The sequence below is a fragment of the Hydractinia symbiolongicarpus genome, chromosome 1 (assembly GCF_029227915.1).
Source record: "Hydractinia symbiolongicarpus strain clone_291-10 chromosome 1, HSymV2.1, whole genome shotgun sequence".
NCBI classification, from domain to species: Eukaryota; Metazoa; Cnidaria; class Hydrozoa; order Anthoathecata; family Hydractiniidae; genus Hydractinia; species Hydractinia symbiolongicarpus.
In genome coordinates, this window is record NC_079875.1 from 27,710,206 (window position 1) to 27,727,178 (window position 16,973).

At 40.9% G+C, this 16,973-nt stretch overlaps 47 non-coding genes across 47 annotated transcripts; all 47 read left to right on the top strand.

The window, feature by feature from the left end:
* The first annotated feature begins 200 nt into the window (after positions 1-200).
* Trnap-ugg (transfer RNA proline (anticodon UGG)) lies at positions 201-272 on the top strand. Its single transcript has one exon. It is a non-coding gene; the product is annotated as a tRNA-Pro (tRNA).
* A 417-nt stretch (positions 273-689) lies between these two features.
* Trnaw-cca (transfer RNA tryptophan (anticodon CCA)) lies at positions 690-761 on the top strand. The gene has a single exon. It is a non-coding gene; the product is annotated as a tRNA-Trp (tRNA).
* Positions 762-960: 199 nt separating this feature from the next.
* Trnap-ugg (transfer RNA proline (anticodon UGG)) lies at positions 961-1,032 on the top strand. Its single transcript has one exon. It is a non-coding gene; the product is annotated as a tRNA-Pro (tRNA).
* A 417-nt stretch (positions 1,033-1,449) lies between these two features.
* Trnaw-cca (transfer RNA tryptophan (anticodon CCA)) lies at positions 1,450-1,521 on the top strand. Its single transcript has one exon. It is a non-coding gene; the product is annotated as a tRNA-Trp (tRNA).
* Positions 1,522-1,720: 199 nt separating this feature from the next.
* On the top strand, positions 1,721-1,792 carry Trnap-ugg (transfer RNA proline (anticodon UGG)). The gene has a single exon. It is a non-coding gene; the product is annotated as a tRNA-Pro (tRNA).
* Positions 1,793-2,208: 416 nt separating this feature from the next.
* On the top strand, positions 2,209-2,280 carry Trnaw-cca (transfer RNA tryptophan (anticodon CCA)). The gene has a single exon. It is a non-coding gene; the product is annotated as a tRNA-Trp (tRNA).
* Positions 2,281-2,479: 199 nt separating this feature from the next.
* Trnap-ugg (transfer RNA proline (anticodon UGG)) lies at positions 2,480-2,551 on the top strand. The gene has a single exon. It is a non-coding gene; the product is annotated as a tRNA-Pro (tRNA).
* A 416-nt stretch (positions 2,552-2,967) lies between these two features.
* On the top strand, positions 2,968-3,039 carry Trnaw-cca (transfer RNA tryptophan (anticodon CCA)). The gene has a single exon. It is a non-coding gene; the product is annotated as a tRNA-Trp (tRNA).
* A 199-nt stretch (positions 3,040-3,238) lies between these two features.
* On the top strand, positions 3,239-3,310 carry Trnap-ugg (transfer RNA proline (anticodon UGG)). Its single transcript has one exon. It is a non-coding gene; the product is annotated as a tRNA-Pro (tRNA).
* A 417-nt stretch (positions 3,311-3,727) lies between these two features.
* On the top strand, positions 3,728-3,799 carry Trnaw-cca (transfer RNA tryptophan (anticodon CCA)). The gene has a single exon. It is a non-coding gene; the product is annotated as a tRNA-Trp (tRNA).
* Positions 3,800-3,998: 199 nt separating this feature from the next.
* Trnap-ugg (transfer RNA proline (anticodon UGG)) lies at positions 3,999-4,070 on the top strand. Its single transcript has one exon. It is a non-coding gene; the product is annotated as a tRNA-Pro (tRNA).
* Positions 4,071-4,486: 416 nt separating this feature from the next.
* Trnaw-cca (transfer RNA tryptophan (anticodon CCA)) lies at positions 4,487-4,558 on the top strand. Its single transcript has one exon. It is a non-coding gene; the product is annotated as a tRNA-Trp (tRNA).
* Positions 4,559-4,757: 199 nt separating this feature from the next.
* On the top strand, positions 4,758-4,829 carry Trnap-ugg (transfer RNA proline (anticodon UGG)). The gene has a single exon. It is a non-coding gene; the product is annotated as a tRNA-Pro (tRNA).
* Positions 4,830-5,246: 417 nt separating this feature from the next.
* On the top strand, positions 5,247-5,318 carry Trnaw-cca (transfer RNA tryptophan (anticodon CCA)). The gene has a single exon. It is a non-coding gene; the product is annotated as a tRNA-Trp (tRNA).
* Positions 5,319-5,516: 198 nt separating this feature from the next.
* On the top strand, positions 5,517-5,588 carry Trnap-ugg (transfer RNA proline (anticodon UGG)). Its single transcript has one exon. It is a non-coding gene; the product is annotated as a tRNA-Pro (tRNA).
* A 417-nt stretch (positions 5,589-6,005) lies between these two features.
* Positions 6,006-6,077, top strand: Trnaw-cca (transfer RNA tryptophan (anticodon CCA)). The gene has a single exon. It is a non-coding gene; the product is annotated as a tRNA-Trp (tRNA).
* Positions 6,078-6,277: 200 nt separating this feature from the next.
* On the top strand, positions 6,278-6,349 carry Trnap-ugg (transfer RNA proline (anticodon UGG)). Its single transcript has one exon. It is a non-coding gene; the product is annotated as a tRNA-Pro (tRNA).
* Positions 6,350-6,766: 417 nt separating this feature from the next.
* Positions 6,767-6,843, top strand: Trnaw-cca (transfer RNA tryptophan (anticodon CCA)). The gene has a single exon. It is a non-coding gene; the product is annotated as a tRNA-Trp (tRNA).
* Positions 6,844-7,042: 199 nt separating this feature from the next.
* Trnap-ugg (transfer RNA proline (anticodon UGG)) lies at positions 7,043-7,114 on the top strand. Its single transcript has one exon. It is a non-coding gene; the product is annotated as a tRNA-Pro (tRNA).
* A 417-nt stretch (positions 7,115-7,531) lies between these two features.
* Trnaw-cca (transfer RNA tryptophan (anticodon CCA)) lies at positions 7,532-7,608 on the top strand. Its single transcript has one exon. It is a non-coding gene; the product is annotated as a tRNA-Trp (tRNA).
* Positions 7,609-7,808: 200 nt separating this feature from the next.
* Trnap-ugg (transfer RNA proline (anticodon UGG)) lies at positions 7,809-7,880 on the top strand. Its single transcript has one exon. It is a non-coding gene; the product is annotated as a tRNA-Pro (tRNA).
* A 416-nt stretch (positions 7,881-8,296) lies between these two features.
* Positions 8,297-8,368, top strand: Trnaw-cca (transfer RNA tryptophan (anticodon CCA)). The gene has a single exon. It is a non-coding gene; the product is annotated as a tRNA-Trp (tRNA).
* A 199-nt stretch (positions 8,369-8,567) lies between these two features.
* Trnap-ugg (transfer RNA proline (anticodon UGG)) lies at positions 8,568-8,639 on the top strand. Its single transcript has one exon. It is a non-coding gene; the product is annotated as a tRNA-Pro (tRNA).
* A 416-nt stretch (positions 8,640-9,055) lies between these two features.
* On the top strand, positions 9,056-9,127 carry Trnaw-cca (transfer RNA tryptophan (anticodon CCA)). Its single transcript has one exon. It is a non-coding gene; the product is annotated as a tRNA-Trp (tRNA).
* A 103-nt stretch (positions 9,128-9,230) lies between these two features.
* On the top strand, positions 9,231-9,302 carry Trnaw-cca (transfer RNA tryptophan (anticodon CCA)). Its single transcript has one exon. It is a non-coding gene; the product is annotated as a tRNA-Trp (tRNA).
* A 200-nt stretch (positions 9,303-9,502) lies between these two features.
* On the top strand, positions 9,503-9,574 carry Trnap-ugg (transfer RNA proline (anticodon UGG)). The gene has a single exon. It is a non-coding gene; the product is annotated as a tRNA-Pro (tRNA).
* A 417-nt stretch (positions 9,575-9,991) lies between these two features.
* Positions 9,992-10,063, top strand: Trnaw-cca (transfer RNA tryptophan (anticodon CCA)). Its single transcript has one exon. It is a non-coding gene; the product is annotated as a tRNA-Trp (tRNA).
* Positions 10,064-10,263: 200 nt separating this feature from the next.
* Positions 10,264-10,335, top strand: Trnap-ugg (transfer RNA proline (anticodon UGG)). Its single transcript has one exon. It is a non-coding gene; the product is annotated as a tRNA-Pro (tRNA).
* A 417-nt stretch (positions 10,336-10,752) lies between these two features.
* Trnaw-cca (transfer RNA tryptophan (anticodon CCA)) lies at positions 10,753-10,824 on the top strand. The gene has a single exon. It is a non-coding gene; the product is annotated as a tRNA-Trp (tRNA).
* Positions 10,825-10,927: 103 nt separating this feature from the next.
* Trnaw-cca (transfer RNA tryptophan (anticodon CCA)) lies at positions 10,928-10,999 on the top strand. Its single transcript has one exon. It is a non-coding gene; the product is annotated as a tRNA-Trp (tRNA).
* A 200-nt stretch (positions 11,000-11,199) lies between these two features.
* Positions 11,200-11,271, top strand: Trnap-ugg (transfer RNA proline (anticodon UGG)). The gene has a single exon. It is a non-coding gene; the product is annotated as a tRNA-Pro (tRNA).
* A 417-nt stretch (positions 11,272-11,688) lies between these two features.
* On the top strand, positions 11,689-11,760 carry Trnaw-cca (transfer RNA tryptophan (anticodon CCA)). The gene has a single exon. It is a non-coding gene; the product is annotated as a tRNA-Trp (tRNA).
* Positions 11,761-11,960: 200 nt separating this feature from the next.
* Trnap-ugg (transfer RNA proline (anticodon UGG)) lies at positions 11,961-12,032 on the top strand. The gene has a single exon. It is a non-coding gene; the product is annotated as a tRNA-Pro (tRNA).
* Positions 12,033-12,449: 417 nt separating this feature from the next.
* Trnaw-cca (transfer RNA tryptophan (anticodon CCA)) lies at positions 12,450-12,521 on the top strand. Its single transcript has one exon. It is a non-coding gene; the product is annotated as a tRNA-Trp (tRNA).
* Positions 12,522-12,720: 199 nt separating this feature from the next.
* Trnap-ugg (transfer RNA proline (anticodon UGG)) lies at positions 12,721-12,792 on the top strand. The gene has a single exon. It is a non-coding gene; the product is annotated as a tRNA-Pro (tRNA).
* Positions 12,793-13,207: 415 nt separating this feature from the next.
* On the top strand, positions 13,208-13,279 carry Trnaw-cca (transfer RNA tryptophan (anticodon CCA)). Its single transcript has one exon. It is a non-coding gene; the product is annotated as a tRNA-Trp (tRNA).
* A 103-nt stretch (positions 13,280-13,382) lies between these two features.
* Positions 13,383-13,454, top strand: Trnaw-cca (transfer RNA tryptophan (anticodon CCA)). Its single transcript has one exon. It is a non-coding gene; the product is annotated as a tRNA-Trp (tRNA).
* Positions 13,455-13,654: 200 nt separating this feature from the next.
* Trnap-ugg (transfer RNA proline (anticodon UGG)) lies at positions 13,655-13,726 on the top strand. Its single transcript has one exon. It is a non-coding gene; the product is annotated as a tRNA-Pro (tRNA).
* A 417-nt stretch (positions 13,727-14,143) lies between these two features.
* Trnaw-cca (transfer RNA tryptophan (anticodon CCA)) lies at positions 14,144-14,215 on the top strand. Its single transcript has one exon. It is a non-coding gene; the product is annotated as a tRNA-Trp (tRNA).
* A 103-nt stretch (positions 14,216-14,318) lies between these two features.
* Trnaw-cca (transfer RNA tryptophan (anticodon CCA)) lies at positions 14,319-14,390 on the top strand. The gene has a single exon. It is a non-coding gene; the product is annotated as a tRNA-Trp (tRNA).
* Positions 14,391-14,590: 200 nt separating this feature from the next.
* Positions 14,591-14,662, top strand: Trnap-ugg (transfer RNA proline (anticodon UGG)). Its single transcript has one exon. It is a non-coding gene; the product is annotated as a tRNA-Pro (tRNA).
* A 417-nt stretch (positions 14,663-15,079) lies between these two features.
* Positions 15,080-15,151, top strand: Trnaw-cca (transfer RNA tryptophan (anticodon CCA)). Its single transcript has one exon. It is a non-coding gene; the product is annotated as a tRNA-Trp (tRNA).
* A 200-nt stretch (positions 15,152-15,351) lies between these two features.
* Trnap-ugg (transfer RNA proline (anticodon UGG)) lies at positions 15,352-15,423 on the top strand. The gene has a single exon. It is a non-coding gene; the product is annotated as a tRNA-Pro (tRNA).
* A 417-nt stretch (positions 15,424-15,840) lies between these two features.
* Positions 15,841-15,912, top strand: Trnaw-cca (transfer RNA tryptophan (anticodon CCA)). The gene has a single exon. It is a non-coding gene; the product is annotated as a tRNA-Trp (tRNA).
* A 199-nt stretch (positions 15,913-16,111) lies between these two features.
* Trnap-ugg (transfer RNA proline (anticodon UGG)) lies at positions 16,112-16,183 on the top strand. The gene has a single exon. It is a non-coding gene; the product is annotated as a tRNA-Pro (tRNA).
* Positions 16,184-16,599: 416 nt separating this feature from the next.
* Trnaw-cca (transfer RNA tryptophan (anticodon CCA)) lies at positions 16,600-16,671 on the top strand. Its single transcript has one exon. It is a non-coding gene; the product is annotated as a tRNA-Trp (tRNA).
* Positions 16,672-16,870: 199 nt separating this feature from the next.
* On the top strand, positions 16,871-16,942 carry Trnap-ugg (transfer RNA proline (anticodon UGG)). The gene has a single exon. It is a non-coding gene; the product is annotated as a tRNA-Pro (tRNA).
* Positions 16,943-16,973: the final 31 nt, after the last annotated feature.

A 16,973-nucleotide genomic window follows, 5' to 3' on the forward strand; every position in this document is an offset into this window, starting at 1 on the left:
GAAAAAACAGTATTAAAACAAGGTTACAAAATAATAGTTCTTGAGTTAAGTAATTGTAAGAAGAAAATCTTGCTTCAGGTTGTGACTTCATTATTGCGTACTGAGGCTTTTTTTTATATCCTTAGAGACAACGAAGACAGTCCCTATTTTTCCAAATCCATTCTTAATAGAACATTGTGATATGTTGCATATGACATGGAGGCTCAATGGTCTAGTGGCATGATTCTCGCTTTGGGTGCGAGAGGTCCCGGGTTCAAATCCCGGTTGAGCCCATTATTAAAGTGTAACTAATGTTAAAGATAGGGACTGTCTTCTTCGTCTCTATGGATATAATAAAATGCACGGGACATAGAGGCTCAATGGTCTAGTGGCATGATTCTTGCTTTAGGTTCAAATCCCAGTGAAGCCCATTGTTGGAGTGTAACTAATGTTGTCAGTGCAATTTCCGCTTGTTTCATTTTTTACAAAGACACTCGAAATAGCTCATCCTTAATGCTCTTTACTGCAGAGAACAAACCAAACTCGTCTGAATCGCAAGTCTTGCCCTGAAGTTAAGAGTACTTCCTTATTTTAGGTGTTATCACATGCGCCTAACATCCCTAACGTGCCTTTTGGATTCGGGTCAGGTACACATGTAGTAATAACTTAAACTACTCTGGGTCCCAGTCTTACGCAGTTGTATAGCTACGGACTCTGTGGCGCAATGGTAGCGCGTCTGACTCCAGATCAGAAGGTTGCGTGTTCAATTCACGTCAGAGTCAGAAAAAACAGTATTAAAACAAGGTTACAAAATAATAGTTCTTGAGTTAAGTAATTGTAAGAAGAAAATCTTGCTTCAGGTTGTGACTTCATTATTGCGTACTGAGGCTTTTTTTATATCCTTAGAGACAACGAAGACAGTCCCTATTTTTCCAAATCCATTCTTAATAGAACATTGTGATATGTTGCATATGACATGGAGGCTCAATGGTCTAGTGGCATGATTCTCGCTTTGGGTGCGAGAGGTCCCGGGTTCAAATCCCGGTTGAGCCCATTATTAAAGTGTAACTAATGTTAAAGATAGGGACTGTCTTCTTCGTCTCTATGGATATAATAAAATGCACGGGACATAGAGGCTCAATGGTCTAGTGGCATGATTCTTGCTTTAGGTTCAAATCCCAGTGAAGCCCATTGTTGGAGTGTAACTAATGTTGTCAGTGCAATTTCCGCTTGTTTCATTTTTTAGAAAGACACTCGAAATAGCACATCCTTAATGCTATTTACTGCAGAGAACAAACCAAACTAGACTGAATCGCAAGTCTTGCCCTGAAGTTAAGAGTACTTCCTTATTGTAGGTGTTATCACATGCGCCTAACATCCCTAACGTGCCTTTTGGATTCGGGTCAGGTACACATGTAGTAATAACTTAAACTACTCTGGGTCCCAGTCTTACGCAGTTGTATAGCTACGGACTCTGTGGCGCAATGGTAGCGCGTCTGACTCCAGATCAAAAGGTTGCGTGTTCAATTCACGTCAGAGTCAGACAAAACAGTATTAAAACATGGTTACAAAATAATGGTTCTTGAGTGAAGTAATTGTAAGAAGAAAATCTTGCTCCAGGTTGTGACTTCATTATTGCGTACTGAGGCTTTTTTTATATCCTTAGAGACAACGAAGACAGTCCCTATTTTTCCAAAGCCAATCTTAATAGAATATTGTGACATGTTGCATGTGACATGGAGGCTCAATGGTCTAGTGGCATGATTCTCGCTTTGGGTGTGAGAGGTCCCGGGTTCAAATCCCGGTTGAGCCCATTACTAAAGTGTAACTAATGTTAAAGATAGGGACTGTCTTCTCGTCTCTATGGATATAATAAAATGCACGGGACATAGAGGCTCAATGGTCTAGTGGCATGATTCTTGCTTTAGGTTCAAATCCCGGTTGAGCCCATTGTTGGAGTGCAACTAATGTTGTCAGTGCAATTTCCGCTTGTTTCATTTTTTAGAAAGACACTCGAAATAGCACATCCTTAATGCTATTTACTGCAGAGAACAAACCAAACTAGACTGAATCGCAAGTCTTGCCCTGAAGTTAAGAGTACTTCCTTATTGTAGGTGTTATCACATGCGCCTAACATCCCTAACGTGCCTTTTGGATTCGGGTCAGGTACACATGTAGTAATAACTTAAACTACTCTGGGTCCCAGTCTTACGCAGTTGTATAGCTACGGACTCTGTGGCGCAATGGTAGCGCGTCTGACTCCAGATCAAAAGGTTGCGTGTTCAATTCACGTCAGAGTCAGACAAAACAGTATTAAAACATGGTTACAAAATAATGGTTCTTGAGTGAAGTAATTGTAAGAAGAAAATTTTGCTCCAGGTTGTGACTTCATTATTGCGTACTGAGGCTTTTTTTATATCCTTAGAGACAACGAAGACAGTCCCTATTTTTCCAAAGCTATTCTTAATAGAATATTGTGACATGTTGCATGTGACATGGAGGCTCAATGGTCTAGTGGCATGATTCTCGCTTTGGGTGTGAGAGGTCCCGGGTTCAAATCCCGGTTGAGCCCATTACTAAAGTGTAACTAATGTTAAAGATAGGGACTGTCTTCTCGTCTCTATGGATATAATAAAATGCACGGGACATAGAGGCTCAATGGTCTAGTGGCATGATTCTTGCTTTAGGTTCAAATCCCGGTTGAGCCCATTGTTGGAGTGCAACTAATGTTGTCAGTGCAATTTTCGCTTGTTTCATTTTTTACAAAGACACTCGAAATAGCACATCCTTAATGCTATTTACTGCAGAGAACAAACCAAAGTAGACTGAATCGCAAGTCTTCCCCTGAAGTTAAGAGTACTTCCTTATTGTAGATGTTATCACATGCGCCTAACATCCCTTACGTGCATTTTGGATTCGGGTCAGGCACACATGTAGTAATAACTTAAACTACTCTGGGTCCCAGTCTTACGCAGTTGTATAGCTACGGACTCTGTGGCGCAATGGTAGCGCGTCTGACTCCAGATCAGAAGGTTGCGTGTTCAATTCACGTCAGAGTCAGAAAAAACAGTATTAAAACAAGGTTACAAAATAATAGTTCTTGAGTTAAGTAATTGTAAGAAGAAAATCTTGCTTCAGGTTGTGACTTCATTATTGCGATTGAGGCTTTTTTTTATATCCTTAGAGACAACGAAGACAGTCCCTATTTTTCCAAATCCATTCTTAATAGAACATTGTGATATGTTGCATATGACATGGAGGCTCAATGGTCTAGTGGCATGATTCTCGCTTTGGGTGCGTGAGGTCCCGGGTTCAAATCCCGGTTGAGCCCATTATTAAAGTGTAACTAATGTTAAAGATAGGGACTGTCTTCTTCGTCTCTATGGATATAATAAAATGCACGGGACATAGAGGCTCAATGGTCTAGTGGCATGATTCTTGCTTTAGGTTCAAATCCCAGTGGAGCCCATTGTTGGAGTGTAACTAATGTTGTCAGTGCAATTTCCGCTTGTTTCATTTTTTAGAAAGACACTCGAAATAGCACATCCTTAATGCTATTTACTGCAGAGAACAAACCAAACTAGACTGAATCGCAAGTCTTGCCCTGAAGTTAAGAGTACTTCCTTATTATAGGTGTTATCACATGCGCCTAACATCCCTAACGTGCCTTTTGGATTTGGGTCAGGTACACATGTAGTAATAACTTAAACTACTCTGGGTCCCAGTCTTACGCAGTTGTATAGCTACGGACTCTGTGGCGCAATGGTAGCGCGTCTGACTCCAGATCAGAAGGTTGCGTGTTCAATTCACGTCAGAGTCAGAAAAAACAGTATTAAAACATGGTTACAAAATAATGGTTCTTGAGTGAAGTAATTGTAAGAAGAAAATCTTGCTCCAGGTTGTGACTTCATTATTGCGTACTGAGGCTTTTTTTATATCCTTAGAGACAACGAAGACAGTCCCTATTTTTCCAAAGCCATTCTTAATAGAATATTGTGACATGTTGCATGTGACATGGAGGCTCAATGGTCTAGTGGCATGATTCTCGCTTTGGGTGCGAGAGGTCCCGGGTTCAAATCCCGGTTGAGCCCATTATTAAAGTGTAACTAATGTTAAAGATAGGGACTGTCTTCTCGTCTCTATGGATATAATAAAATGCACGGGACATAGAGGCTCAATGGTCTAGTGGCATGATTCTTGCTTCAGGTTCAAATCCCGGTTGAGCCCATTGTTGGAGTGTAACTAATGTTGTCAGTGCAATTTCCGCTTGTTTCATTTTTTAGAAAGACACTCGAAATAGCACATCCTTAATGCTATTTACTGCAGAGAACAAACCAAAGTAGACTGAATCGCAAGTCTTCCCCTGAAGTTAAGAGTACTTCCTTATTGTAGATGTTATCACATGCGCCTAACATCCCTTACGTGCATTTTGGATTCGGGTCAGGCACACATGTAGTAATAACTTAAACTACTCTGGGTCCCAGTCTTACGCAGTTGTATAGCTACGGACTCTGTGGCGCAATGGTAGCGCGTCTGACTCCAGATCAGAAGGTTGCGTGTTCAATTCACGTCAGAGTCAGAAAAAACAGTATTAAAACAAGGTTACAAAATAATAGTTCTTGAGTTAAGTAATTGTAAGAAGAAAATCTTGCTTCAGGTTGTGACTTCATTATTGCGATTGAGGCTTTTTTTTATATCCTTAGAGACAACGAAGACAGTCCCTATTTTTCCAAATCCATTCTTAATAGAACATTGTGATATGTTGCATATGACATGGAGGCTCAATGGTCTAGTGGCATGATTCTCGCTTTGGGTGCGTGAGGTCCCGGGTTCAAATCCCGGTTGAGCCCATTATTAAAGTGTAACTAATGTTAAAGATAGGGACTGTCTTCTTCGTCTCTATGGATATAATAAAATGCACGGGACATAGAGGCTCAATGGTCTAGTGGCATGATTCTTGCTTTAGGTTCAAATCCCAGTGGAGCCCATTGTTGGAGTGTAACTAATGTTGTCAGTGCAATTTCCGCTTGTTTCATTTTTTAGAAAGACACTCGAAATAGCACATCCTTAATGCTATTTACTGCAGAGAACAAACCAAACTAGACTGAATCGCAAGTCTTCCCCTGAAGTTAAGAGTACTTCCTTATTGTAGATGTTATCACATGCGCCTAACATCCCTTACGTGCATTTTGGATTCGGGTCAGGCACACATGTAGTAATAACTTAAACTACTCTGGGTCCCAGTCTTACGCAGTTGTATAGCTACGGACTCTGTGGCGCAATGGTAGCGCGTCTGACTCCAGATCAGAAGGTTGCGTGTTCAATTCACGTCAGAGTCAGAAAAAACAGTATTAAAACAAGGTTACAAAATAATAGTTCTTGAGTTAAGTAATTGTAAGAAGAAAATCTTGCTTCAGGTTGTGACTTCATTATTGCGATTGAGGCTTTTTTTATATCCTTAGAGACAACGAAGACAGTCCCTATTTTTCCAAATCCATTCTTAATAGAACATTGTGATATGTTGCATATGACATGGAGGCTCAATGGTCTAGTGGCATGATTCTCGCTTTGGGTGCGTGAGGTCCCGGGTTCAAATCCCGGTTGAGCCCATTATTAAAGTGTAACTAATGTTAAAGATAGGGACTGTCTTCTTCGTCTCTATGGATATAATAAAATGCACGGGACATAGAGGCTCAATGGTCTAGTGGCATGATTCTTGCTTTAGGTTCAAATCCCAGTGGAGCCCATTGTTGGAGTGTAACTAATGTTGTCAGTGCAATTTCCGCTTGTTTCATTTTTTAGAAAGACACTCGAAATAGCACATCCTTAATGCTATTTACTGCAGAGAACAAACCAAACTAGACTGAATCGCAAGTCTTGCCCTGAAGTTAAGAGTACTTCCTTATTGTAGGTGTTATCACATGCGCCTAACATCCCTAACGTGCCTTTTGGATTCGGGTCAGGTACACATGTAGTAATAACTTAAACTACTCTGGGTCCCAGTCTTACGCAGTTGTATAGCTACAGACTCTGTGGCGCAATGGTAGCGCGTCTGACTCCAGATCAGAAGGTTGCGTGTTCAATTCACGTCAGAGTCAGAAAAAACAGTATTAAAACATGGTTACAAAATAATGGTTCTTGAGTGAAGTAATTGTAAGAAGAAAATCTTGCTCCAGGTTGTGACTTCATTATTGCGTACTGAGGCTTTTTTTTATATCCTTAGAGACAACGAAGACAGTCCCTATTTTTCCAAAGCCATTCTTAATAGAACATTGTGACATGTTGCATGTGACATGGAGGCTCAATGGTCTAGTGGCATGATTCTCGCTTTGGGTGCGAGAGGTCCCGGGTTCAAATCCCGGTTGAGCCCAATATTAAAGTGTAACTAATGTTAAAGATAGGGACTGTCTTCTTCGTCTCTATGGATATAATAAAATGCACGGGACATAGAGGCTCAATGGTCTAGTGGCATGATTCTTGCTTTAGGTTCAAATCCCGGTTGAGCCCATTGTTGGAGTGTAACTAATGTTGTCAGTGCAATTTCCGCTTGTTTCATTTTTTACAAAGACACTCGAAATAGCTCATCCTTAATGCTCTTTACTGCAGAGAACAAACCAAACTCGTCTGAATCGCAAGTCTTGCCCTGAAGTTAAGAGTACTTCCTTATTTTAGGTGTTATCACATGCGCCTAACATCCCTAACGTGCCTTTTGGATTCGGGTCAGGTACACATGTAGTAATAACTTAAACTACTCTGGGTCCCAGTCTTACGCAGTTGTATAGCTACGGACTCTGTGGCGCAATAACTCTGTAGCGCGTCTGACTCCAGATCAGAAGGTTGCGTGTTCAATTCACGTCAGAGTCAGAAAAAACAGTATTAAAACATGGTTACAAAATAATAGTTCTTGAGTTAAGTAATTGTAAGAAGAAAATCTTGCTTCAGGTTGTGACTTCATTATTGCGTACTGAGGCTTTTTTTATATCCTTAGAGACAACGAAGACAGTCCCCATTTTTCCAAAGCCATTCCTAAGAGAACATTGTGACATGTTGCATGTGACATGGAGGCTCAATGGTCTAGTGGCATGATTCTCGCTTTGGGTGCGAGAGGTCCCGGGTTCAAATCCCGGTTGATCCCAATATTAAAGTGTAACTAATGTTAAAGATAGGGACTGTCTTCTTCGTCTCTATGGATATAATAAAATGCACGGGACATAGAGGCTCAATGGTCTAGTGGCATGATTCTTGCTTTAGGTTCAAATCCCGGTTGAGCCCATTGTTGGAGTGTAACTAATGTTGTCAGTGCAATTTCCGCTTGTTTCATTTTTTACAAAGACACTCAAAATAGCTCATCCTTAATGCTCTTTACTGCAGAGAACAAACCAAACTCGTCTGAATCGCAAGTCTTGCCCTGAAGTTAAGAGTACTTCCTTATTTTAGGTGTTATCACATGCGCCTAACATCCCTAACGTGCCTTTTGGATTCGGGTCAGGTACACATGTAGTAATAACTTAAACTACTCTGGGTCCCAGTCTTACGCAGTTGTATAGCTACGGACTCTGTGGCGCAATAACTCTGTAGCGCGTCTGACTCCAGATCAGAAGGTTGCGTGTTCAATTCACGTCAGAGTCAGAAAAAACAGTATTAAAACATGGTTACAAAATAATAGTTCTTAAGTTAAGTAATTGTAAGAAGAAAATCTTGCTTCAGGTTGTGACTTCATTATTGCGTACTGATGCTTTTTTTTATGTCCTTAGAGACAACGAAGACAGTCCCTATTTTTCCAAATCCATTCTTAATAGAACATTGTGACATGTTGCATGTGACATGGAGGCTCAATGGTCTAGTGGCATGATTCTCGCTTTGGGTGCGAGAGGTCCCGGGTTCAAATCTCGGTTGAGCCCCTAATTAAAGAGTAACTAATGTTAAAGATAGGGACTGTCTTCTTCGTCTCTATGGATATAATAAAATACAAGGGACATAGAGGCTCAATGGTCTAGTGGCATGATTCTTGCTTTAGGTTCAAATCCCGGTTGAGCCCATTGTTGGAGTGTAACTAATGTTGTCAGTGCAATTTCCGCTTGTTTCATTTTTTACAAAGACACTCGAAATAGCACATTCTTAATGCTATTTACTGAAGAGAACAAACCAAACTCGACTGAATCGCAAGTCTTGCCCTGAAGTTAAGAGTACTTCCTTATTGTAGGTGTTATCACATGCGCCTAACATCCCTAACGTGCCTTTTGGATTCGGGTCAGGCACACATGTAGTAATAACTTAACTACTCTGTGTCCCAGTCTTACGCAGTTGTATAGCCACGGACTCTGTGGCGCAATGGTAGCGCGTCTGACTCCAGATCAGAAGGTTGCGTGTTCAATTCACGTCAGAGTCAGAAAAAACAGTATTAAAACGTGGTTACAAAATAATGGTTCTTGAGTGAAGTAATTGTAAGAAGAAAATCTTGCTCGAAGTTGTGACTTCATTATTGCGTACTGAGGCTTTTTTTATATCCTTAGAGACAACGAAGACAGTCCCCATTTTTCCAAAGCCATTCCTAAGAGAACATTGTGACATGTTGCATGTGACATGGAGGCTCAATGGTCTAGTGGCATGATTCTCGCTTTGGGTGCGAGAGGTCCCGGGTTCAAATCCCGGTTGAGCCCTTTATTAAAGAGTAACTAGTGTTAAAGATAGGGACTGTCTTCTTCGTCTCTATGGATATAATAAAATGCAAGGGACATGGAGGCTCAATGGTCTAGTGGCATGATTCTTGCTTTAGGTTCAAATCCCGGTTGAGCCCATTGTTGGAGTGTAACTAATGTTGTCAGTGCAATTTCCGCTCGTTTCATTTTTTACAAAGACACTCGAAATAGCACATCCTTAATGCTATTTACTGAAGAGAACAAACCAAACTCCACTGAATCGCAAGTCTTGCCCTGAAGTTAAGAGTACTTCCTTATTGTAGGTGTTATCACATGCGCCTAACATCCCTAACGTGCCTTTTGGATTCGGGTCAGGCACACATGTAGTAATAACTTAACTACTCTGGGTCCCAGTCTTATGCAGTTGTATAGCAACGGACTCTGTGGCGCAATGGTAGCGCGTCTGACTCCAGATCAGAAGGTTGCGTGTTCAATTCACGTCAGAGTCAGAAAAAACAGTATTAAAACATGGTTACAAAATAATGGTTCTTGAGTGAAGTAGTTGTAAGAAGAAAATCTTGCTCCACGCTGTGACTGTTGTGAATGGCTACGGACTCTGTGGCGCAATGGTAGCGCGTCTGACTCCAGATCAGAAGGTTGCGTGTTCAATTCACGTCAGAGTCAGAAAAAACAGTATTAAAACAAGGTTACAAAATAATAGTTCTTGAGTTAAGTAATTGTAAGAAGAAAATCTTGCTTCAGGTTGTGACTTCATTATTGCGTACTGAGGCTTCTTTTTATATCCTTAGAGACAACGAAGACAGTCCCTATTTTTCCAAATCCATTCTTAATAGAACATTGTGACATGTTGCATGTGACATGGAGGCTCAATGGTCTAGTGGCATGATTTTCGCTTTGGGTGCGAGAGGTCCCGGGTTCAAATCCCGGTTGAGCCCATTATTAAAGTGTAACTAATGTTAAAGATAGGGACTGTCTTCTTCGTCTCTATGGATATAATAAAATGCACGGGACATAGAGGCTCAATGGTCTAGTGGCATGATTCTTGCTTTAGGTTCAAATCCCGGTTGAGCCCATTGTTGGAGTGTAACTAATGTTGTCAGTGCAATTTCCCCTTGTTTCAATTTTTACAAAGACACTCGAAATAGCTCATCCTTAATGCTCTTTACTGCAGAGAACAAACCAAACTCGTCTGAATCGCAAGTCTTGCCCTGAAGTTAAGAGTACTTCCTTATTTTAGGTGTTATCACATGCGCCTAACATCCCTAACGTGCCTTTTGGATTCGGGTCAGGTACACATGTAGTAATAACTTAAACTACTCTGGGTCCCAGTCTTACGCAGTTGTATAGCTACGGACTCTGTGGCGCAATGGTAGCGCGTCTGACTCCAGATCAGAAGGTTGCGTGTTCAATTCACGTCAGAGTCAGAAAAAACAGTATTAAAACAAGGTTACAAAATAATAGTTCTTGAGTTAAGTAATTGTAAGAAGAAAATCTTGCTTCAGGTTGTGACTTCATTATTGCGTACTGAGGCTTTTTTTTATATCCTTAGAGACAACGAAGACAGTCCCTATTTTTCCAAATCCATTCTTAATAGAACATTGTGATATGTTGCATATGACATGGAGGCTCAATGGTCTAGTGGCATGATTCTCGCTTTGGGTGCGAGAGGTCCCGGGTTCAAATCCCGGTTGAGCCCATTATTAAAGTGTAACTAATGTTAAAGATAGGGACTGTCTTCTTCGTCTCTATGGATATAATAAAATGCACGGGACATAGAGGCTCAATGGTCTAGTGGCATGATTCTTGCTTTAGGTTCAAATCCCAGTGAAGCCCATTGTTGGAGTGTAACTAATGTTGTCAGTGCAATTTCCGCTTGTTTCATTTTTTAGAAAGACACTCGAAATAGCACATCCTTAATGCTATTTACTGCAGAGAACAAACCAAACTAGACTGAATCGCAAGTCTTGCCCTGAAGTTAAGAGTACTTCCTTATTGTAGGTGTTATCACATGCGCCTAACATCCCTAACGTGCCTTTTGGATTCGGGTCAGGTACAAATGTAGTAATAACTTAAACTACTCTGGGTCCCAGTCTTATGCAGTTGTATAGCTACGGACTCTGTGGCGCAATGGTAGCGCGTCTGACTCCAGATCAAAAGGTTGCGTGTTCAATTCACGTCAGAGTCAGAAAAAACAGTATTAAAACATGGTTACAAAATAATGGTTCTTGAGTGAAGTAGTTGTAAGAAGAAAATCTTGCTCCACGCTGTGACTGTTGTGAATGGCTACGGACTCTGTGGCGCAATGGTAGCGCGTCTGACTCCAGATCAGAAGGTTGCGTGTTCAATTCACGTCAGAGTCAGAAAAAACAGTATTAAAACAAGGTTACAAAATAATAGTTCTTGAGTTAAGTAATTGTAAGAAGAAAATCTTGCTTCAGGTTGTGACTTCATTATTGCGTACTGAGGCTTCTTTTTATATCCTTAGAGACAACGAAGACAGTCCCTATTTTTCCAAATCCATTCTTAATAGAACATTGTGACATGTTGCATGTGACATGGAGGCTCAATGGTCTAGTGGCATGATTCTCGCTTTGGGTGCGAGAGGTCCCGGGTTCAAATCCCGGTTGAGCCCATTATTAAAGTGTAACTAATGTTAAAGATAGGGACTGTCTTCTTCGTCTCTATGGATATAATAAAATGCACGGGACATAGAGGCTCAATGGTCTAGTGGCATGATTCTTGCTTTAGGTTCAAATCCCGGTTGAGCCCATTGTTGGAGTGTAACTAATGTTGTCAGTGCAATTTCCGCTTGTTTCATTTTTTACAAAGACACTCGAAATAGCTCATCCTTAATGCTCTTTACTGCAGAGAACAAACCAAACTCGTCTGAATCGCAAGTCTTGCCCTGAAGTTAAGAGTACTTCCTTATTTTAGGTGTTATCACATGCGCCTAACATCCCTAACGTGCCTTTTGGATTCGGGTCAGGTACACATGTAGTAATAACTTAAACTACTCTGGGTCCCAGTCTTACGCAGTTGTATAGCTACGGACTCTGTGGCGCAATGGTAGCGCGTCTGACTCCAGATCAGAATGTTGCGTGTTCAATTCACGTCAGAGTCAGAAAAAACAGTATTAAAACAAGGTTACAAAATAATAGTTCTTGAGTTAAGTAATTGTAAGAAGAAAATCTTGCTTCAGGTTGTGACTTCATTATTGCGTACTGAGGCTTTTTTTTATATCCTTAGAGACAACGAAGACAGTCCCTATTTTTCCAAATCCATTCTTAATAGAACATTGTGATATGTTGCATATGACATGGAGGCTCAATGGTCTAGTGGCATGATTCTCGCTTTGGGTGCGAGAGGTCCCGGGTTCAAATCCCGGTTGAGCCCATTATTAAAGTGTAACTAATGTTAAAGATAGGGACTGTCTTCTTCGTCTCTATGGATATAATAAAATGCACGGGACATAGAGGCTCAATGGTCTAGTGGCATGATTCTTGCTTTAGGTTCAAATCCCAGTGAAGCCCATTGTTGGAGTGTAACTAATGTTGTCAGTGCAATTTCCGCTTGTTTCATTTTTTAGAAAGACACTCGAAATAGCACATCCTTAATGCTATTTACTGCAGAGAACAAACCAAACTAGACTGAATCGCAAGTCTTGCCCTGAAGTTAAGAGTACTTCCTTATTGTAGGTGTTATCACATGCGCCTAACATCCCTAACGTGCCTTTTGGATTCGGGTCAGGTACACATGTAGTAATAACTTAAACTACTCTGGGTCCCAGTCTTACGCAGTTGTATAGCTACGGACTCTGTGGCGCAATGGTAGCGCGTCTGACTCCAGATCAAAAGGTTGCGTGTTCAATTCACGTCAGAGTCAGACAAAACAGTATTAAAACATGGTTACAAAATAATGGTTCTTGAGTGAAGTAATTGTAAGAAGAAAATCTTGCTCCAGGTTGTGACTTCATTATTGCGTACTGAGGCTTTTTTTATATCCTTAGAGACAACGAAGACAGTCCCTATTTTTCCAAAGCTATTCTTAATAGAATATTGTGACATGTTGCATGTGACATGGAGGCTCAATGGTCTAGTGGCATGATTCTCGCTTTGGGTGTGAGAGGTCCCGGGTTCAAATCCCGGTTGAGCCCATTACTAAAGTGTAACAAATGTTAAAGATAGGGACTGTCTTCTCGTCTCTATGGATATAATAAAATGCACGGGACATAGAGGCTCAATGGTCTAGTGGCATGATTCTTGCTTTAGGTTCAAATCCCGGTTGAGCCCATTGTTGGAGTGCAACTAATGTTGTCAGTGCAATTTCCGCTTGTTTCATTTTTTACAAAGACACTCGAAATAGCACATCCTTAATGCTATTTCCTGCAGAAAACAAACCAAACTCGACTGAATCGCAAGTCTTGCCCTGTAGTTAAGAGTACTTCCTTATTGTAGGTGTTATCACATGCGCCTAACATCCCTAACGTGCATTTTGGATTCGGGTCAGGCACACATGTAGTAATAACTTAACTAATCTGGGTCCCAGTCTTACGCAGTTGTATAGCTACGGACTCTGTGGCGCAATGGTAGCGCGTCTGACTCCAGATCAAAAGGTTGCGTGTTCAATTCACGTCAGAGTCAGAAAAAACAGTATTAAAACATGGTTACAAAATAATGGTTCTTGAGTGAAGTAGTTGTAAGAAGAAAATCTTGCTCCATGCTGTGACTGTTGTGAATGGCTACGGACTCTGTGGCGCAATGGTAGCGCGTCTGACTCCAGATCAGAAGGTTGCGTGTTCAATTCACGTCAGAGTCAGAAAAAACAGTATTAAAACAAGGTTACAAAATAATAGTTCTTGAGTTAAGTAATTGTAAGAAGAAAATCTTGCTTCAGGTTGTGACTTCATTATTGCGTACTGAGGCTTCTTTTTATATCCTTAGAGACAACGAAGACAGTCCCTATTTTTCCAAATCCATTCTTAATAGAACATTGTGACATGTTGCATGTGACATGGAGGCTCAATGGTCTAGTGGCATGATTCTCGCTTTGGGTGCGAGAGGTCCCGGGTTCAAATCCCGGTTGAGCCCATTATTAAAGTGTAACTAATGTTAAAGATAGGGACTGTCTTCTTCGTCTCTATGGATATAATAAAATGCACGGGACATAGAGGCTCAATGGTCTAGTGGCATGATTCTTGCTTTAGGTTCAAATCCCGGTTGAGCCCATTGTTGGAGTGTAACTAATGTTGTCAGTGCAATTTCCGCTTGTTTCATTTTTTACAAAGACACTCGAAATAGCTCATCCTTAATGCTCTTTACTGCAGAGAACAAACCAAACTCGTCTGAATCGCAAGTCTTGCCCTGAAGTTAAGAGTACTTCCTTATTTTAGGTGTTATCACATGCGCCTAACATCCCTAACGTGCCTTTTGGATTCGGGTCAGGTACACATGTAGTAATAACTTAAACTACTCTGGGTCCCAGTCTTACGCAGTTGTATAGCTACGGACTCTGTGGCGCAATGGTAGCGCGTCTGACTCCAGATCAAAAGGTTGCGTGTTCAATTCACGTCAGAGTCAGAAAAAACAGTATTAAAACATGGTTACAAAATAATGGTTCTTGAGTGAAGTAGTTGTAAGAAGAAAATCTTGCTCCACGCTGTGACTGTTGTGAATGGCTACGGACTCTGTGGCGCAATGGTAGCGCGTCTGACTCCAGATCAGAAGGTTGCGTGTTCAATTCACGTCAGAGTCAGAAAAAACAGTATTAAAACAAGGTTACAAAATAATAGTTCTTGAGTTAAGTAATTGTAAGAAGAAAATCTTGCTTCAGGTTGTGACTTCATTATTGCGTACTGAGGCTTCTTTTTATATCCTTAGAGACAACGAAGACAGTCCCTATTTTTCCAAATCCATTCTTAATAGAACATTGTGACATGTTGCATGTGACATGGAGGCTCAATGGTCTAGTGGCATGATTCTCGCTTTGGGTGCGAGAGGTCCCGGGTTCAAATCCCGGTTGAGCCCATTATTAAAGTGTAACTAATGTTAAAGATAGGGACTGTCTTCTTCGTCTCTATGGATATAATAAAATGCACGGGACATAGAGGCTCAATGGTCTAGTGGCATGATTCTTGCTTTAGGTTCAAATCCCGGTTGAGCCCATTGTTGGAGTGTAACTAATGTTGTCAGTGCAATTTCCGCTTGTTTCATTTTTTACAAAGACACTCGAAATAGCTCATCCTTAATGCTCTTTACTGCAGAGAACAAACCAAACTCGTCTGAATCGCAAGTCTTGCCCTGAAGTTAAGAGTACTTCCTTATTTTAGGTGTTATCACATGCGCCTAACATCCCTAACGTGCCTTTTGGATTCGGGTCAGGTACACATGTAGTAATAACTTAAACTACTCTGGGTCCCAGTCTTACGCAGTTGTATAGCTACGGACTCTGTGGCGCAATGGTAGCGCGTCTGACTCCAGATCAGAAGGTTGCGTGTTCAATTCACGTCAGAGTCAGAAAAAACAGTATTAAAACAAGGTTACAAAATAATAGTTCTTGAGTTAAGTAATTGTAAGAAGAAAATCTTGCTTCAGGTTGTGACTTCGTTATTGCGTACTGAGGCTTTTTTTTATATCCTTAGAGACAACGAAGACAGTTCCTATTTTTCCAAATCCATTCTTAATAGAACATTGTGATATGTTGCATATGACATGGAGGCTCAATGGTCTAGTGGCATGATTCTCGCTTTGGGTGCGAGAGGTCCCGGGTTCAAATCCCGGTTGAGCCCATTATTAAAGTGTAACTAATGTTAAAGATAGGGACTGTCTTCTTCGTCTCTATGGATATAATAAAATGCACGGGACATAGAGGCTCAATGGTCTAGTGGCATGATTCTTGCTTTAGGTTCAAATCCCAGTGAAGCCCATTGTTGGAGTGTAACTAATGTTGTCAGTGCAATTTCCGCTTGTTTCATTTTTTAGAAAGACACTCGAAATAGCACATCCTTAATGCTATTTACTGCAGAGAACAAACCAAACTAGACTGAATCGCAAGTCTTGCCCTGAAGTTAAGAGTACTTCCTTATTGTAGGTGTTATCACATGCGCCTAACATCCCTAACGTGCCTTTTGGATTCGGGTCAGGTACACATGTAGTAATAACTTAAACTACTCTGGGTCCCAGTCTTACGCAGTTGTATAGCTACGGACTCTGTGGCGCAATGGTAGCGCGTCTGACTCCAGATCAAAAGGTTGCGTGTTCAATTCACGTCAGAGTCAGACAAAACAGTATTAAAACATGGTTACAAAATAATGGTTCTTGAGTGAAGTAATTGTAAGAAGAAAATCTTGCTCCAGGTTGTGACTTCATTATTGCGTACTGAGGCTTTTTTTATATCCTTAGAGACAACGAAGACAGTCCCTATTTTTCCAAAGCCAATCTTAATAGAATATTGTGACATGTTGCATGTGACATGGAGGCTCAATGGTCTAGTGGCATGATTCTCGCTTTGGGTGTGAGAGGTCCCGGGTTCAAATCCCGGTTGAGCCCATTACTAAAGTGTAACTAATGTTAAAGATAGGGACTGTCTTCTCGTCTCTATGGATATAATAAAATGCACGGGACATAGAGGCTCAATGGTCTAGTGGCATGATTCTTGCTTTAGGTTCAAATCCCGGTTGAGCCCATTGTTGGAGTGCAACTAATGTTGTCAGTGCAATTTCCGCTTGTTTCATTTTTTAGAAAGACACTCGAAATAGCACATCCTTAATGCTATTTACTGCAGAGAACAAACCAAACTAGACTGAATCGCAAGTCTTGCCCTGAAGTTAAGAGTACTTCCTTATTGTAGGTGTTATCACATGCGCCTAACATCCCTAACGTGCCTTTTGGATTCGGGTCAGGTACACATGTAGTAATAACTTAAACTACTCTGGGTCCCAGTCTTACGCAGTTGTATAGCTACGGACTCTGTGGCGCAATGGCAGCGCGTCTGACTCCAGATCAAAAGGTTGCGTGTTCAATTCACGTCAGAGTCAGACAAAACAGTATTAAAACATGGTTACAAAATAATGGTTCTTGAGTGAAGTAATTGTAAGAAGAAAATCTTGCTCCAGGTTGTGACTTCATTATTGCGTACTGAGGCTTTTTTTATATCCTTAGAGACAACGAAGACAGTCCCTATTTTTCCAAAGCTATTCTTAATAGAATATTGTGACATGTTGCATGTGACATGGAGGCTCAATGGTCTAGTGGCATGATTCTCGCTTTGGGTGTGAGAGGTCCCGGGTTCAAATCCCGGTTGAGCCCATTACTAAAGTGTAACTAATGTTAAAGATAG